Here is an 18,953-nt window from a genome sequence, read left to right as displayed (position 1 = left end):
CCATTTTAGCGCGACCTGCTCAATGCCCGGATTTGGACCACCCTATTGCTTGTTTTTACAACTACTTTTTAACAAAAATCATACTAAATGTATCCTGGACAATCCAATTGCAATGAAGAGTTACCAGGAAAAATCTAAAAAAGTTCAATTTAACGTGTTTTTGCCATTTTATTGTCTGACATTGAGCGAAATAAGCGGATGAGCCGTTCAAAAGAGCCGCTCATTTAAATGAGCGAACAAAAATGAGCGACTCACATAAATTAGCGGTTTTGCACACCACTAATAAAAATCGATTTTTGGTCATATTTTTATGTATATGCATGATACTTTTACATGGAAACCCAAAATATGAACAAAAATTGATTTTTTACACTGGCTCATTTCTGAGGGCAGATTCAGATTCAGCGGGAAAAATTGTATGGAAAACATGCATTAGGACAAATTTCGAATTTTGTTAGGGTGGTCCCATATGGTTTTCCTTTGAAAATTAGACTTTTTTAAATGAAGATATCTCGAGTATAAAGAATACCATCTCTGAGATTTTTTCAGCGTTTGTAGAGTTGGATCTCTTCTTTTGAATGCAACCTGGCGCTTGAAATTTGGCCAGCGCCTTTTCAAGATATTTATGCTTTGAAGATGCAACTTTTTTACTTTAAAAAAATGGCTGTAACTTAAGATCCTTAAGTCCAAATGGACTTGTCAAATAATAAATATGTTTGTATTATAGAGCTTTAAAACTTAACCCTGAATTACCACGTTCAAACAACTGATTTTTGAAAGTTTGCTCAGATGCTTTCTATAAATTAAGTCGTAGAAGGCGTAGATTACGAGATAAAAGTTTGGTGTCTTGGACAATGTTGCTTGAAATGGCAAGTCCAACAACATTTTAGAAGACGAAAAAATTCCCAAAAATATCCCTGAAAAGTAAGATTTTCAAAATCACCCTAATCGTGAACCACCCTAGTTTTCAACCAAACCAAAAGTTGTCCCTTACTATTTGCAATAACTCTTTTAAAAACTAAATTAATCCACCTATGTGGTTGATGCCTTCCTCACTTTTTACCAACATACGAAAGATCCGGAAATGATTTTTACCTATCCAACGATACATTACATCAGGGGTGACCAAAGTATGGCCCGCGGACCCATTTTGAATGATAATGTAAATTGGCCCTTTGACGCATCTGCTAGTAATTTTAAAGTTCTAAAAAATGGATTACATTTATGCTTTTTTTTTCTGAACCTTTTTAGTTTATGTTAGTATGGAACTAATGATTTTTCCATACTTTGATCCCGATTATATGAAACAAATATTATATTGAATAATCTATATTATTGAAAAATGTTGGTAACACTAAACGTGATTGAAAAGAGTAAATCTTGTCAAAATTTTCATCAAGCATTTTTGGAAATGAGTAACGTTGGAATTTATAAAAGCAGAAAACTGTGAGCATAGTTTAAATAAAGGTATATAATAATAAAAAAAAATATTGCAACGATTTTTAAATATCTGGGACTCAAACTGATTTTGCACTTAGAACCTCTCATCTTGTGATTTAAACTCATAAAGTGTCCATTCTGAAATATATTTAAAAATTAATAAAAAATAAAAAAAAAGTAAGCCTTGATGGTCTGGTGGTTAGCATTTTTGTCTGCTGACCCAAAGAACGGGGGTCGAACCCCGCCGCGAGCTAAATAATTTTTCGTTTATATTCAAGTGTTCAGAATTTCTTTCCATAATTTCTCAATAGGAACATATGGGAATCGAACCCAGAATCTTCCGCTTACAAAACGAACTGCGTAACCATTCAGCCACGCCTACCCCAGCTTAAATGGCGGAGATGAAATATTGAGAAAAATAATTTGGCAAATTAAGGGATCATCCATAAACAACGTGGACACTTTTTTGGAAATGTGACATCCCCCCCACCCTTCCCCCTTCGGGAACAATTGAAAAGTTTTTTGTGTGGAGCGTGTTTTTCATCTTTTGTTAAAATTAGAACTTCATTTTTGTGCTTTTATGTTAAATGGGATTTCTACTCAAAACGCATTTTGGTATTATCGGTTTATCATAACTCTGATATTTAATTAGCTTTCATAAAGTGTGTTAAGCTTTTTCAAATTGACAAATAGCTGAAATATAAGTGAACAATCATCTCTGAAATATCTGAAAATTATGTTTCAATAGCAGCTAACTGCAAAAGTGACGAAAATAGGTCTAAAAGCCGAGAACATTTCGCTATTCGATTTTGAAACCGTAACGGCAATTTTAACCCAAATGTCTTGAGTAAAATATGAAGTTCTTAAAAAAAATGTTATAACATTCAGGCGAAATCTGTCGAATTTCAAAAGAAAGGTTTATCTACAATCACTTAACATACACCCAAAACTGGCAGCGCTAGTCCGAGAGAATGATGGTCTCGAGTCGAGAGAATAGTACCATTCACGGACGCAGAGAACACAGCTCGAGATGGGCGATAGAACTATTCTCTCGAGGTTCATTTGCAAAAAAAGTTCATCCGTCAAACAAATAACCAAAAGTGTCGACAACGGGAATCGAACCAGAGACCTTTGACAAACCAATCCAATGACTTAGCTGCCTCGGCCACCACAGCTTGGTGACCATGGAGAAGTTAGAAGTCGATGTATGACACTTGTTGGAGATTTATTGATTCAACTAACGAATGAACTCATTTGTTATGATGGTGTGAGTTGGTACCATTATTCTATCGATTTTGGCACTGAGCCCTCAATAAATTTTGAGAGAACGATTATCTCGATTCTGAATTTTGGGTGTAGAAACTTGTTATTAGGGTAGGAATTTGATCCATGAAAAGGAATCATTTTTCCTGCTGTGGTGTCTGTCTCGACTGATCTTTAATGCTTTCGACCACTTTAGATTAGTTTCAAACTAGGAAGTAGTATACCGTAGTAACTTTTCATAAGGGTGTTAACTTGATTTTAAACAAACAGTCTATCCCTTTTGCTCAAGACTTGGTGACAGTTCACTTTGCTTGTGAGTGGAATAGATTGCAATTGGCGAAATTGAAAAGTTACTATGGAATATATAACAGCCTTATTCTAAGCAGCTTTACTACTGTAAGTTGAATGATTGCAGACAGAATATAACCTTTAAAAAAACTTAAAAAAGTAACAACCTTATAAGATCACGACAGAATTTGATTTTTCTTACTTTTTTCCTAAAAACATCATAAAATCATAAGTCCTCAACAGCCTATCAAAAGCCTCCTACCACAACCCACCCCACGTTAGGCCGGGTCCAAAAACGCCCTTGAACAGCTTCACACACGACGATGATGCTGCCAAACCAAAACAGAGTCGCCTCCTCGAATCGACCCATCCCGCATTAATCCGGCTCCATTCCCTTCAGGCTGTACTCCTCATGTCCTTCTCCTTTCTTTGCCTGTGTTGCTCACGTCACGATAACCAATCCCTGTTTAATCTTCTCTTTTCGACGCTTTCTCCTCCTCGTCCACCCCTCCACTCACAGCCTACTTACCTTCCTCAATGATTTTTCGCACAAACTTCGTCCGGGAACCACCAGCAGTGCCGCCAGTCTGTCTGTCAATCGCATTCACTGCTCTTCTTCTTCTTCTTCTTCTAGTGGCGAGCCGTCAAAGTGTGAAATCTCGATTTCAGTCACAACTGCAGCGCTAATCCCTTTATCCGTTTTTGGGTTTGGTATCGATTTCAGCATTTCCACCGCAGAAAATTTCCCACCCTCTCACAAAGCACACACACACACACACAAACGTCCTGCCTGCACGCGAGCATTTTCCCACACTTTTTTTTTCCTTGCAAGCGGATTTTCCCCGCACCAGTGCTCAAATTTCCACCGTGACTTGGTCAAATTACAGGCCTAAACACTGCAGCTGTTCCAATATTTGTCACTCTCCGTCACATCCCAGCAGGCCGACTCATTCCGGCCGTATTTTCCTGAACATTTCTCCGTTGAGGCAGCAGGTACTGCTTACTCCTGGGAATGGGTTGCTTTGATCACCACCGCCGCCACACTCTCCGCCGCACATGACAGCATCATGACCTACAGCACTCGTCAGGAGCAACGCCAGCACACACCCGCACCGTTGGACACCGTTTGGCTTTGACTGGGCTCCACACGGACGGCCACCGGGCTCGGGAGCTCCCGACGAAGATCCGCCGCCACTTCGGCCCGTACAGGCAACCCAGAGCAACAGAAATACTGTTCGGGCGCGCTTCGTGCCCGCAGAGAGAACTGTCAAAGTTCGGCCCACCCGCCATCTTTCTCGCGCGCGAAACGTAACGGCCCGTAACGCTCTCCGCGTAACGCATGCGCAGGATAATCGACTCTCCGAAAGCTTCCACTCTCGATGTCCTGACGCAATCTCAGCTGCCAAACTCTTTCGTTTTTTTGTTTTTCTCGTTTTTCCTTGTCTTCCCGTGTCATTTTCTACACAGAGAAAACTGGTCGCAAAACAAAAAACGTGAAGGACGAGGACGTTATTCGGTGAACTACCCCTTCAAACGCTCTGGTTACGACCCTGAACTCTCAAGAAGCAAACGGCGACCTTTGCCACGAAGGATGCTGTTGGATATGAGATGAACTGATGGAAGGGAAATGGGAATGGGTCATGTAGTGCTTCATTGAAGCGGAAAAAGTTCGGCAACTTCAGTTGGGATTGCATGGTGAGTGCAATCCAAAAAGGGGGAAATGACTGACGAACGAAGAGTTGGTTCAAATTGACTGAAAGATTTAGCCCGCCAGCAAAATGGATTTTCAATTTAATTATGTTAAATGAAAAAGAACCAAAGACTAAGTTTTTTTTTCAAATATGAAGTTTTGTTTACGGTCAAACGATGAGGTCTAGCAATTTTTTAACCAAATAACCAAATATTACTGAATGAAAAACGGGTTTTATTTAAATTTAAAGCCATATTTAAACATTGAACTGATTTACATATAAAGTTAAAACTACGATAGTTAGACACGGTAAAATGTTCTTCAGATAGAGAAATCTTGTGAATGTAACCCCTTAAGCCATGACAAATCAAAATCTCAACATTTAAATTATAAATGTTTTGTTAGTCTTAAATTATTTAAAAAAAATGACCTTAACTTTTTATCGAAACAAAAATAAATAGCACGAATGCAAAAATTCCAAAGTTTGAAAGACCCAAAGTCGAATGCACAAAAGTTGGTAAACATGTTTCCAGTTTTTACAATTTGAATTTTCAACATGAAGTTATAATTTGATATTGCACAATAATTCAAGCGAAATTTATCAGAAGCGCTTATTTTTGACGGCTAGCAGCGGCATATGCGCAGCAACAGTTTTTTTTTTTTTTCAAAAAAGGTCCAAAAAACAATTTTTTATTCATTTTTTTTACTTTTTGTATGTCTTTGAAACAGTTTGAAGTCGGGGAAATTCAATAACAAGCAAAAAGCAAATAATTAAGATTTTGTTAAAAAAAATTAGATATGTTTTTCATGGCATTTGTTTTTTAATCACGAAAATAGAAAATAAGTTAAAAGTTAATACTTAAAATGAAAAATCTACAATGAGGAGAGGCGGGGGGGGATGAGATTTTCAAAAAAGTTTCCATGTTGTTTGTGGATGGTCCCTACAACATTTGAAGGAAAAAAGTGTTCCAAAATGCATTTTTTAAACACTTTTTTTCTAAAGATTTTTGAATAAACCAAACATGCTAAATTGATTCTTTAAGTAGAGGAAAAAAAATATTTATTTTCCTTGATTTTTAAGGGCAAATTTTGAAGAGGTTAGGGTGTTAGGGTGAGGGTGGTTTGTATTTCACCAGTACCCGCTTAAACTTAAAAAAAAACAAAAGACCAGAAATTTAAAAATTTAATTGATTCAAATAACTTGAAAATTCAATCCCTTCTAAGAAATTAAGAAACTGAAAAACTACAAGAAATTACCAAATCCAAAAAAAACTGAGGCTAAATATTTTTTTATTAACTCAAAAAATTTTAAAAATTGTAGAAATTTTCGATATATAAGAATAAAATCAAATAAAAACAGCCTGAAAAAATAAATTAAAAAAAATCAAGTTTTTTTTGAAGGTGATTGAGAGGGGAAGGGAGAGGGGTGGTTGTAATAATTGAAAAATGAATTTACAAGCCACTTTTTTAACATTCCAATTAAAAAATATATGGAAAGTGCATGATACACCCGTGCAGTTGATTTGACAAAAAACTTTGTAAATTATTTGCAACAGCTGAAAAACTACAACTAACATTCAAGACATTAACGAAATTCAAGAAATTCATAGTTTTAAAGAAATTGCACAACTTTCAAGAAATTCATTAAGTATATAAAAAAAATCAAATAATTCCAGAAATTTTAGATTTTAAGGATTTTTTAATAAAAAAAAATTAATTTTTAAGAAATTTTATTAGAAATAATAATAAAACTGATTTTAAAATTCTGGATTTATAGAGGAATTATAAAATATGAATCATTCGTGAAATGTTTCGATCGATACGTCAGCAACGAATTTTCAAATTAAGACTAACATTTCAAAAGGGCCAATCATTCGCCCTTTTGAAATGTTCGTCTTGATTTAAATTTTTTGAAAATATTGTTTTCGAAAAGATCGTGAGACTTAGAAAACATGAATTTTCCTGTTTTTAAACCTTTGCAGGACAGTATCTCAGCAAACTAAGGGTCGTATCAACAATGTTCAAAAAAGCAAAATATTGAGAATTTTCTCAGCTTTTCAAAAATATTTTTTCAAATGTGGGCAAACACGTGCACTTCTTTTCAAAAATGGAAAACTGCGACTGTTTTCAAAAAAGATACCTTAAAATGGCTTTAACTTGAAAACGGTGCACTTTATCTAAATTTCACTGAAAAACTTTTTGATTTCAAATTTAATTTAACATCGAAAAATATAGTTTCGATTTTCTGAAAAAAAAAACATTAATGATTAAAAATTTCATAACTCGTTTTAAGTTTTTTTTAACCCGTTCTGGAAATTTTAGCATTCAATGTCCCCTACAACATATCAGAAAATAATAAAAAAAAATTGTCTTTTTTGCAAATCAAGTTTAAGTGACAAAATGTTAAACATAAAAATCTCATTTTTTTCAGTGTATCATTTTTTCAGTGTAGTTCATATCCATACCTACAACTTTGCCGAAGACACCGAATTGATCAAAAAATTCCTTCAAAAGATTCAGATTTTTGTGTTTTCTTACATCATTTTTGTATGAACAGCTGCCAAATTTGTAAGGAAAATCATATGGAGAATTTAATGATGCAGAATGGCTTCTTTGGGCACACCGGAGGCAACAAAAAAGTTTCAGTCGGATTAAAAAATACAAAAAAATAATCGAATCACCAAAATCTGAGATAATTGCTTATGTAACCCCGTAAGGGCAAATGAAAAAAAAATATCTTAGAAGGAAACACCAAACCTTTTGTTTGGAAAAAAGGAAAAAAAAATCCTTAATTATTAGTTATTGGATTGTCAACAGTTGGATAACTGAAATTTTTTAGGATTTTTTTATTCTTTGCAATTTTGAGCCATTTTTTACGATTTTTTTTGAGAATAATAATTTCCTCCAAATGACAAATAAATCAACCTGATAAAAAAAATCAATAAAAAGTTATACAATTTAATAAGTAAAGTAAATCTCAAACCGTTTGAGTTCAGTGCTTTATATTGACGATTAGAAAAAAAACAGCTTTGAGTTCAGAGAGCTTATATCTTTCAGATCATAACGAAAATAAAGCGTTTACTAAAAAAATGTACACTTTAACAGTGCAAGAGGTTATAAGTTCCGTTCAAAAATCAAACAATGCTCGTAACTATTAGTCGGATGGAGTTGGATCAACACGATTCAACAATTAATGGCACATGTTCCAAATTGTATATAAGTCTATGTTGTATTATGTATGGAATGTTGTCAAAATGTTGTATAAATATTTTAAAAATTGAAATATTTCAACTTATATCAATTAAGAGCGAGTTTTTCACCAATGTGTAACATGTCGTATCGAGGTGCTCCGATTTAGATGAAACTTTCAGCGTTTGTTTGTCTATACATAAGATGAACTCATGCCAAATATGAGCCCTCTACGACAAAGGAAAGTGGGGTAAAACGGGCATTGAAGTTTGAGGTCCAAAAACATAATAAATCTTAAAATTGCTTGCATTTTCGTAAAACTTCATCAATTCCAACTCTCTTAGATGCATTTGAAAGGTCTTTTGAAGCATTTCAAAATGCGCTATAGACATCCAGGATTGGTTTAACTTTTTCTCATTGCTTTTGCAAATTACTGTTAAAAAATGTTTTTTTAAACCTTAATATCTTTTTGCAACTGCCTCCAACACCCATACTCCCATAGGTCTAAAGTTAAGGAATTTCATGGACTATAAGCCTACGGTATTGACTTTTTGGCAAATCGCAGTTTTACTCATAGTTTTTCGATTTTTCTATAACTAACATTTTACAACGTTAGTTTTTTGTCCTGTAGGGTTCCATAGCAGCACTTTTTGGTCTCAATTTTGACATATTCGGAATCCTTGGAAAAAAGAAACAAAATATGATGAAGAAAATCCAGCCACGTTCGCTCCACCACCGGAAAATATTTCCAACACTTGAAACTGTTTATCCCATTTTCTCCTCGCTGCACACGAGCTCCGGTGGATTGAGTCATCTAGTCGAGTGGAAAAAAAAGATGAGGAAAACTTCAGGCAAAACACAAAGCAAAGCACTTAGCCAGTGTCAACCGGGACGAGGAATCTCTGTCGAGAGTGTGGCCATGGCCAAGTAGTTGTAGCAGAGAGGCACCTGAATGCTGGATGAAGTTGTACCAAGTTCAACCAGGCAGAGCGAATTCCTCGAATGCATTGTGTCTGCTGACTTGGCGCTCTCTCGCTCTAGTGTATGAACTACATTTTCTTACTTTCCAAGGGAATTTAGAGCGGCGAAATTTACCTCTTCATTGTGTGTGGAGCATCTCCTTTCCGTTTTTCCCTCTCCCCTCGGAAACAGTGAAAGAAGCATTCAACAACGCTCAAAACTTATCCACTTGGAGCATGTTTCTTCACTCTGGAACTTAGGCTGACTCCCCGTTTTGCTGAATTCTCCAACCTTTGTTGTAACCTTGTTTCGGAACTCGTGGAAAACTATTCGCTCTTCCAGGGCCCAGACAGTATGTCTGCGTGTTTACCACCGGAGCGATTCTTGCTTCGGTTCGTCCTCGGTGCCAAGTGTGCAAAACTTTGCTTCCGGGAGTGACATTCCAGGCCGATAACCGGGTGCCTAGCAGCGGACACCATGGAGAGGTATTATACCCATTGGATGGTCGAATTTTTTGACCAAAGTTCATGTTTGAAATGTCCTTCTCACTCACATTGAAAGAGATCGAAGTTTGTTCAACTTTTTTTGAATATTTTTTTTTGATTAAAACTATGGGTTAGGTGCTAATTTTTGTAGAAAAAAATATTCAAAATTTTATTAAAACAAATTTCTACTTTAAAAGCCTACAAGATTTTAAATATTGTTGTTTTCTGTTTCAATAACTCTTAGCACATGTGACCTGCAAACTAATTTAAGCTGTTCTTAGTGAAAAATGTATCAAAAAAAATCAAATTTTGCAGTCCGTTTTTCTATTCGAAAAACATAAAACTCTTCAAAATTTGTAAAAAAGTATTTTTTCTTCTGAACACTTCTCTACCAAGTTCAGTATAATAACCTAAAAAAAACTTTTCTGACTGATTTTATAATGTATTGAAAATGGAATTTTACTTTATAGTTAAAGTTGGATCAACAGCTCGACGTCGTCGTACTATCTTGTCGCACCCGCCATTTTGACGTTCCGAGAAAAACGCGTTTTAATGTTTGACCTTGCATATTCAAAAACAAGAGCACGCAATGTAAACAATAACAAACACGTTTTGTTTGGCTCACCATTCTGTGCATTGTCCCGAAGTTTGGTTGAAGTTGGTTGCTGGAGTCCCGAGTTATAATTACAAATGTTTACGGTAGTCTAGCTTGTACGTGCGACAAACGCATCCTGACTTTCCTGGCCTGAAATCCCTTTGGCCTTTTGTCGCACTTACATCAATTTTCATGGAGTGACAAGATAGCACGACAAGATTGAAACTACTTTCATATGTAAAGTGACAAAAATGCACGGAGTTTTTTCGGTTTTTGTTGAATATCTCAGGATTGAAATCGAATTTTGGGGATCTGTGACAGTCAAAAGGTGAGGCATTGTGAGCTGCACAAAATGGCGTTCTTAACTCAATTTGGCCCAAAATGCACGTACGACAAGTTAGCACGATGGCGACGAGCTGTTATTATTACTCTACATGAAACAAAAACCCTGCACTGTGGTGCATCACTAAACGGATAATGTGCTCAAACAACTAATCCTTTCCCAGGTGGAAGCGGATTTCATAGATGCGACACGTGGTTCCGGAAAGGTTCCCGGGTCAAACCAAACCAGGAATGAGGAATGCTTTTGCCATAATCCTTCAACCAGACAGCCGAACCTTTCTCCTGGTTAAGGTTGCAGGCATTTTGCACAGTGGATTTTTTAATGAAATAATTGAAATTTTCGTTTTTTTTCAAATTCAAGAAACATTTTTTTAATTAAAATTATTAAGCAAAAAAGTGGAAATATAATTTCTTCAGAAAATGAAATTAAATTTTACCCCACCGTGCCCGGCTGTCAGCTCCAGACGACCAAGTTCCATGAATGGAAACTCTAAACCCGCCAACCCCCCTCTCTAAACTCGGCGCGTGTAATAACCCTTCACATTTTTCCACCTGTCGAGTTCATTTTTGGAAGCACCACAACCGCTGCTGCAACGGAAAACTAACCGGCTCCATTAGCGACTGTCTGGTTGGCTGGCTCGTATCGAATGACTGGCTGAAGTTGCTCCTTCGTTTTGGGAATTCACACGTCGTGCAATCCTAGGCGAAGAAATGTTAACACTTCCTTCCCACTGAGAGGATTCCGCATTGTCTCTTGGAATGTTAAACTACCTCCGAATGAAGAGACAAACATTCATGCTTCTTCTGAATATTGAAATTAAATTTAAGGTCGACGAAGAATAATAAGAATCAGTTGTGGTTTTAATATTCATATCTGTTATGATGGAATCACATGCGTTCATGACTTACAGAAGGCAATCAAAATTATCATTTTTCATCAGTTCATCAAGTTAAAATTCAGCAGAAACTTAACGGAAACCATACTACGATATGAAAAATTGCATTTCCACAGAAATTTTTCCCAGTTGTTTATGGTTCAGGTTTCAGCGTGAAGAACCGAGAAATTTTATTCCGATTCTACAAATGAACCATCAAGGTTTCTCTCTGCCAACAGAAATGATTTGGGGCAAAAAGAACACAAAAAAAACTAAAAACAAAAAAAAACAAAAACAATAAACAAAAAACAAAAAACAAAAAACCAAAAACAAAAAAGTTCAACCAGGCAGAGCGAATTCCTCGAATGCATTGTGTCTGCTGACTTGGCGCTCTTTCGCTCTATGATTTATAATTTATGATTTATGATTTATGATTTATGATTTATGATTTATGATTTATGATTTATGATTTATGATTTATGATTTATGATTTATGATTTATGATTTATGATTTATGATTTATGATTTATGATTTATGATTTATGATTTATGATTTATGATTTATGATTTATGATTTATGATTTATGATTTATGATTTATGATTTATGATTTATGATTTATGATTTATGATTTATGATTTATGATTTATGATTTATGATTTATGATTTATGATTTATGATTTATGATTTATGGTTTATGATTTATGATTTATGATTTATGATTTATGGTTTATGATTTATGATTTATGATTTATGATTTATGATTTATGATTTATGATTTATGATTTATGATTTATGATTTATGATTTATGATTTATGATTTATGATTTATGATTTATGATTTATGATTTATGATTTATGATTTATGATTTATGATTTATGATTTATGATTTATGATTTATGATTTATGATTTATGATTTATGATTTATGATTTATGATTTATGATTTATGATTTATGATTTATGATTTATGATTTATGATTTATGATTTATGATTTATGATTTATGATTTATGATTTATGATTTATGATTTATGATTTATGATTTATGATTTATGATTTATGATTTATGATTTATGATTTATGATTTATGATTTATGATTTATGATTTATGATTTATGATTTATGATTTATGATTTATGATTTATGATTTATGATTTATGATTTATGATTTATGATTTATGATTTATGATTTATGATTTATGATTTATGATTTGAAGAGAAACTTTTTCAGTTCAATCAAAAATGCTCACAAACGTATGGAAATATAACCAAAAGCACTCATAACTAAGATGGTTTCAAAATTCCAATGGTTTTTAAGAATTACAATTCTTGCGCTATAATTACAGCAATTCAGCTGATATAATGTACTTTTATTTTAAAGTGCCCGTTATTCCCCCCCTTCCAGAGCAAGAATGGTTCCGTGATTAAGGGAGAGTAAGAATCGCCCAAATTTCGGTCATTGCTCCACCAAAGTATGAAACATTTCGCTGTTAGAGCAAAAAATAAGAAGAAGAGCAATACTACCTAGAAAATATTGCTGTAGTTGTAGTATTGGGTGGTGGCGGGGCAATAAAAGTGGAACGTTTATGTTTACTACTGCGGTGGTAACGACTTATGAAAGTAATAATAGCGCTTTTAATGACAAGCCAGCCATCGTTTCTTATGCCCAAGCTCAAGACGGTTCTGCTTCGAGGGACACAAGAAGAAGAAGACGAAGAAGCAGCAGCCGTAAGGGGTGTGTTTTTCCTCCACCGAGAATCTTACAGGTTTTCTTCCCCTTCAGCCAGTCAGCTGAAAGTTGCAAGTTTAGTCAAATAAAACGTACAACTCGTACTCGGCAGCTGGTTGTTGTTAGTCGGCTTCTTCAATTCTTCTGTACTTGTTCGCTCAGCTGTCTACGGTTTAAGGAGATGAAATTTTCAGTGACAAAGACAGTTTCCCAGACTTCATCAGGGTGCGTCAAGAAGCCGCTCAAAAGAAAATCTAAATGATTTAAAAGATTAGTTTGATTTGGTGAATTTGTACCGTCTACAGGGGCAAATCGGGATCCAGCCACGACAAATATAAAATATTTTTTGTGAAGTCTGAATCTTTAATCTTCAAGTTAAAATTAATAATGTAAGAAATGTGAGCATGGGGTGTCCCTTTTTCTGTCTCATTTGACGTCGAAGACGTCCGTCCTGTCGCAAAGTTTTGACGCTGTTTCGCCAAGCCAGGAGCAACTTTTGCGCTTACGAGACAATACTGGGTAGCGCAAATAAATTTTCCTCATTTCCGGAGTTTATTTATTTACTTGAAGCAGGCAACAGGAGCTTAGTGGAAAACAGCCAGACTGAGACTCGGAATGTGGAGACACAAAAGAGCAAGCAGAAGGAATAAACGTCTCATCGATGGGATGGGTCAAATAAAAAGGGATGTTTTATGATCTGACCATCATCTGGCTGTATTGCTGTCGCACAACTTTGCTTTCAGGGTGTTTTGCTTTGATGACGTAATGGTTTAAGCAGTAAGGCAAGATTCACTGATGGATAAATCAATGACGTGAATGGGGATTTTATTATCCTGGTTTTTCTTTATCGTTGGTATTATTAAAGTAATGTGTTTTGGTGCCTGCGAATTCAACTTCAATTTAGTTTTATCAACTTGCAAATATTATTTCTAATTTAATTTTGAATATAATTTGTTTTTTTTTAATCATAAATTATAAATCAGTAAATATCATAAATTTAATAATTTAGAATAAAAACATTTTTATAAAAGTTGTAGGGTTCGTCTTTCGGTAACATTCAAACAAATCATATTTTCTCAGCTGTCATTTAAAGTCAACATCAGATATGACCAAAAGCAAACTTGTTGAAATGGCCAAGTCCGTCCTCCCTCCGGAACGACGCGATAACATCTCCACCATCTAAACTAGCTATCGCTAAGCACTTGTTAGAAGTGACAGCACTCCCTCCGATAACTCCGACGAGCAAACCGTTTTGCGACAACACGAGACACACGACCTCACCAGATAACATAGTTGCGGCCCTTTTTGGCTCTGGATCTATTACTGGCCCCGATGGTCACGGGCGTCCACGGACCAGATAAAGTGAAAAGTCCGGAGGAGGACACCCACTCACACACACGCTCACACTTTGTAATCGGAGATCTTGTCGTAGCAGGCTGGGCAGAGCGGCGGCAGGAAAAACCTCGTCATGGCTTGCTGCTGAGTGGAGTGGAAAACCTGAACTCCCTATCACGAATGGCTGATCGTTTTCTGGTTCTCGAGGCCAACTGCGATGGTTTGCTGGAGTTATTTTGCAACCAAACAAGGATGACTTCTGAGAGAGGGGCCTACTACGACGACGGTGTGGAATGGATTTCCATTTGCTCAACGACCGCGACTGATTTATTGGTCGTGACGACGATGATCAATGGCTGGACCCGTACAGAGACCCTGGGAAAAAATCAGTTTGGGTTTCTCTAGTGACGATGCTGTATCATAGCTGTGGGACTGCTGTAGCAATGAGAACGATTGCACTGAACAGATCTATTCCGGTCTTGAAGCAGCGAGAGGAAATAAATCATACCAATTTAATTATTGTTTCCGCCAGCGAGTTCGAATTGACGACTTCCACTGCGTGCTGGTGGTGGCGAAACTGAATGGGCCCAGCTTATCAGATATTATTTTGCACAGACTCCCAGCTGAATCCCAGCTAATCCACTTTGTTGGGAGAAGCCAATCGAGCTGCCGATGAAAGCCATCTAATCAATACACTCTGGGGAAAAGAGGGCACTAAAATCGGGACGGGATATAGTAAAATTCGTCTCGAAGAGAGCCAATTCTTGCAAAATATTTTTACGACCGGTCCCAAGCTGATGGCCTCGGTCCGTGCGGGATAACCCATAAATGGCTACAATGCCCTTTTGGGTAGTTACGGGCAGCTGCTGCTGCTGCTGGCTGGTGGGACGTCGAGTGTCTGACCGGGGATCGATTCTATTGAAAAGTGATTGAATATGCGAATCATGATTTAGATATCAAACAATTCAGCATTTCGGGGGTAGTGGCGATCGGATATGGGTGATTTCCAGAAGGACAAGATAATGTATCTGATTCTTGGCAAAAGAAAACGGATTCAAAGTAGTTTCCTAATTTTTTTCAATATGAAGTATCGAATGTGGAAGATAATTAATGTTATGACTCATTGGTACATTCATTCAATACCTATTCGTCAATGCACCAAAAATGTGTGACATAGTGGAAAGGTCTTTAATATTTTTAACCCTTAAGTTTACAAATTACAAATTAAAAATTACAAATTACAAATTACAAATTACAAATTACAAATTACAAATTACAAATTACAAATTACAAATTACAAATTACAAATTACAAATTACAAATTACAAATTACAAATTACAAATTACAAATTACAAATTACAAATTACAAATTACAAATTACAAATTACAAATTACAAATTACACCCCCCCCCTCGACTTTGGTCGAGTCGAGAAACATAAACTTAAAAAAAATTTTGCAACGGCCTTATTCATTTTTTTAATTCGTGCCCATGTTTGCCCACTTTCGTGATTATTTTAATTTTTTTCGAAAACTATATTTTCAATTTATTTAAATCAAAACTAACATTTCAAAAGCGCGTAATATTGATTTTTTTTCTTCAAAAGTGGGCAAACATGGACACAAGAGTGGTAAACATCCGGGCTTTTTTAGGCTACTCCATGAAATCAACGATTGACCCATTACTAGGGTTAGTAAATTTTCACGATTTCGCGGACAGCGTGAAATTCGTGAAATTTGAAGTGATCCGTGAAATCCCGTAAAATTTATTAATTTTCTCAAATCAATTCTTTAAAATAATAACATAATAAATATTTCATTCACAAAAGACTTTTTAACTAAATTTTATTAGTTTTCAATTGGAAAATGTGAACTATTTGAAAAGGTTTGATCAAAACCTCCATTAACATGAAATCGATAGAACATTTACATAGAAGTTAATGCTGCGAAAACTTAAATAATGTTAACAAAAATCAGTAAAATAAAAATATTCTCGCATTTTTATCTAAACTAGGGGAACAACATCTAATTCCAGCCTCTAATGTTGGCAGGTCAAAACATTGACATTCAATTAAAGCTAATTAAACGCGTTGTCAACTGAAATCAAGTGATTTATAGCTCAATAAGAAGTGAGCAAGCAAGTTTCTATAAATTTTTTTGCAAAATTAGTTGTTTAAATAGTGAAAATCAGCCAATTGGATGGAGTTAGGAGCGAGTGCTTAACCTGCCAAACATACGAGAATTTTCCCTATGTCTATTTCAACCGAAACTTGTTAAATTTGATTGAACAAGCATGTTGTGATATTTTATAAAAGATTGTACGGTTTCCTTTCTCCACCAGTCAATGATTTAACGGAGGAGCAAAAAAAAATAGAATAAAAAGTTGAAATTCATTAAAGTAAAGGAGAATATTGAGAAAATAGATTGCTTCATTTTATCAATTTTACTTAGGAAACTTACTAAATTTAGCAATATTTTCACTAGCCGTAATAACAATTTAATTATTATATAATTTGAAATGTGAAAAATATAATTTTAAAAGAAATAAAAAGATTCATGCTTGGTTTATTCAACATTAAATTAATATTTATTTGTTAGTTTTTTTATTTAGTTTTTTTTTCTGTATTTAAAGACACTTTTTAAAAACATTTCACCTGTTTAATTTTCACGATATTTAATTATTTGGGTGAATGGCTCCCGTGAAAATTCGAGAAAAAATTGTTTTCTGTTCGGATTTGGAATAAAATTTTGAAGATTTCGTTACAGATTAAATTATTTTTGTCTATTGATTTTAAAATAAGTTTTTGAAAAGTGAGATGAAAACTCGAAAAATATTTCCAAAATGTCGCAAAAAAATTAATGTTAATTGTTAGATTGTTTTGTTAAATTTGGCTTTGAAACGAAATTCAATAAAATGTAAAGTATAAAATAGTAGCAAATCTGCGAAAACTGTTTAGCTTAATTAGTCGAACATAAAAAAGCAGCTCAAAAAATGACAATACGCATGCCCTACATTTTAGTTTCAAAGTAGATATAGAGCGCAACCATAAACCAAGTGGATTTTTTTAAATACATAAAGTATTTTTTTAGTGTCACGTTGAACGTTAAACGTTGAAAGTTAAGATTTTTTAAATTTATTGAAAACAATATATAATAAAGCATAAAAAAAAGTTTCTGTAAGATTAACATAATTTTTGGTAGTTATTTTAATATTTTTCACGTTACGCGAAATTTCCGTGAAATTTGGTGTTTTGAAATTAAGTTCCCCGTGAAATTTTCAATTTATGAGCGTAAAAAATCACTAAGCCCCCCCCCTAAACTAAATTCTAAATTTGAACTCATTCTCACCACGGGATCCCCTCGCTCTAACCGCTTGAAGTTTGTATGGAAAAAATCTTCAAAATGTTTGAAGAAATGCCACTGCTTCTGTTTTTTTTTAATTCTTACCATTTCTTAGATGTTGAACCTTTCTTTAATTTGGGCCAACTTTTCCGATGACGCGACGGCCCGTTCTGGAAATTTCTGAAAAGTTGGCACTTTATGTTCTCTAAAACATATCAGGAAATGAAAAAAAATTAAACAATGTTTTTTTTTTGCAAATCAAGTTTTAGTAACAATAAGTGAAATTAAAAATCATTTAACAAAATTTTACTGTGTAATTTTTTTTCAGTTAGGCCCTTATCCATACCTACAACTTTGCCGAAGACAGCAAAGCGAACCAAAAAATCTTTCAAAAGATACAGATTTTTGAATTTCCAGATATCATGGAAAATTATATCGAAAAACTAATTATGCAAAATGGCTTCTTTGCGCAAACCAATGGCACCAAAAAAAGTTTCAGCCGAATCAACAGTCAAAATCAAGTAAAACTTTATGGAAAACGTAGTCTTTTTATATTTTTAACATAAAGTTCATGTGAAGACCTTTCCAAAGCACTATAAAACTTTGAGTTTTGGTCATGTTTTGCATAAGGGTAATTCTCTGCCAACTCACACAGCAGTTGCCCCGACCCCTCTTCGATTTGCGTGAAACTTTGTCCTAAGGGGTAACTTTTGTCCCTGATCACGAATCCGAGGTCCGTTTTTTGATATCTCGTGACGGAGGGGCGGTACGACCCCTTCCATTTTTGCACATGCGAAAAAAGAGGTGTTTTTCAATAATTTGCAGCCTGAAACGGTGATGAGATAGAAATTTGGTGTCAAAGGGACTTTTATGTAAAATTAGACGCCTGATTTGATGGCGTACTCAGAATTCCGAAAAAACATATTTTTCATCGAAAAAAACACTAAAAACTTTTTAAAAATTCTCCCATTTTCCGTTACTCGACTGTAAAAAATTTTGGAACATGTCATTTTATGGGAAATTTAATGTACTTTTCGAATCTACATTGTCCCAGAAGGGTCATTTTTTCATTTAGAACAAAATTTTTCATTTTAAAATTTCGTGTTTTTTCTAACTTTGCCGGGTTATTCTTTAGAGTATAACAATGTTCTACAAAGTTGTAGAGCAGACAATTACAAAAATTTTGATATATAGACATAAGGGGTTTGCTGATAAACATCACGAGTTATCGCGATTTTACGAAAAAAAAGTTTTGAAAAAGTTGGTCGTCATCGATCATGGCCATTCATGGTCACCCGCGACAGACATGGACGACGAAACAAAGAGAAACGCAAAAAGTAACTTTTTCAAAACTTTTTTTTCGTAAAATCGCGATAACTCGTAATGTTTATAAGCAAACCCCTTATGTCTATATATCAAA

General features: G+C 34.8%; 1 protein-coding gene across 1 annotated transcript in view; it reads right to left on the bottom strand.

The window, feature by feature from the left end:
* The window catches only part of LOC120421442 (protein sidekick-1-like), a 92,007-nt gene extending 87,856 nt beyond the window's left edge, over positions 1-4,151 (bottom strand). Inside the window, exon 1 of the mRNA XM_039584648.2 lies at positions 3,521-4,151. The gene's annotated coding sequence lies outside the window, so the exon portion shown is untranslated. The remainder of the gene's footprint in view (positions 1-3,520) is intronic.
* Positions 4,152-18,953: the final 14,802 nt, after the last annotated feature.

Source organism: Culex pipiens, chromosome 3, assembly GCF_016801865.2.
Source record: "Culex pipiens pallens isolate TS chromosome 3, TS_CPP_V2, whole genome shotgun sequence".
Lineage (NCBI taxonomy): Eukaryota > Metazoa > Arthropoda > Insecta > Diptera > Culicidae > Culex > Culex pipiens.
Note: the sequence above shows the minus strand (reverse complement) of the source record. Positions and strands in the feature narration are given on the sequence as shown.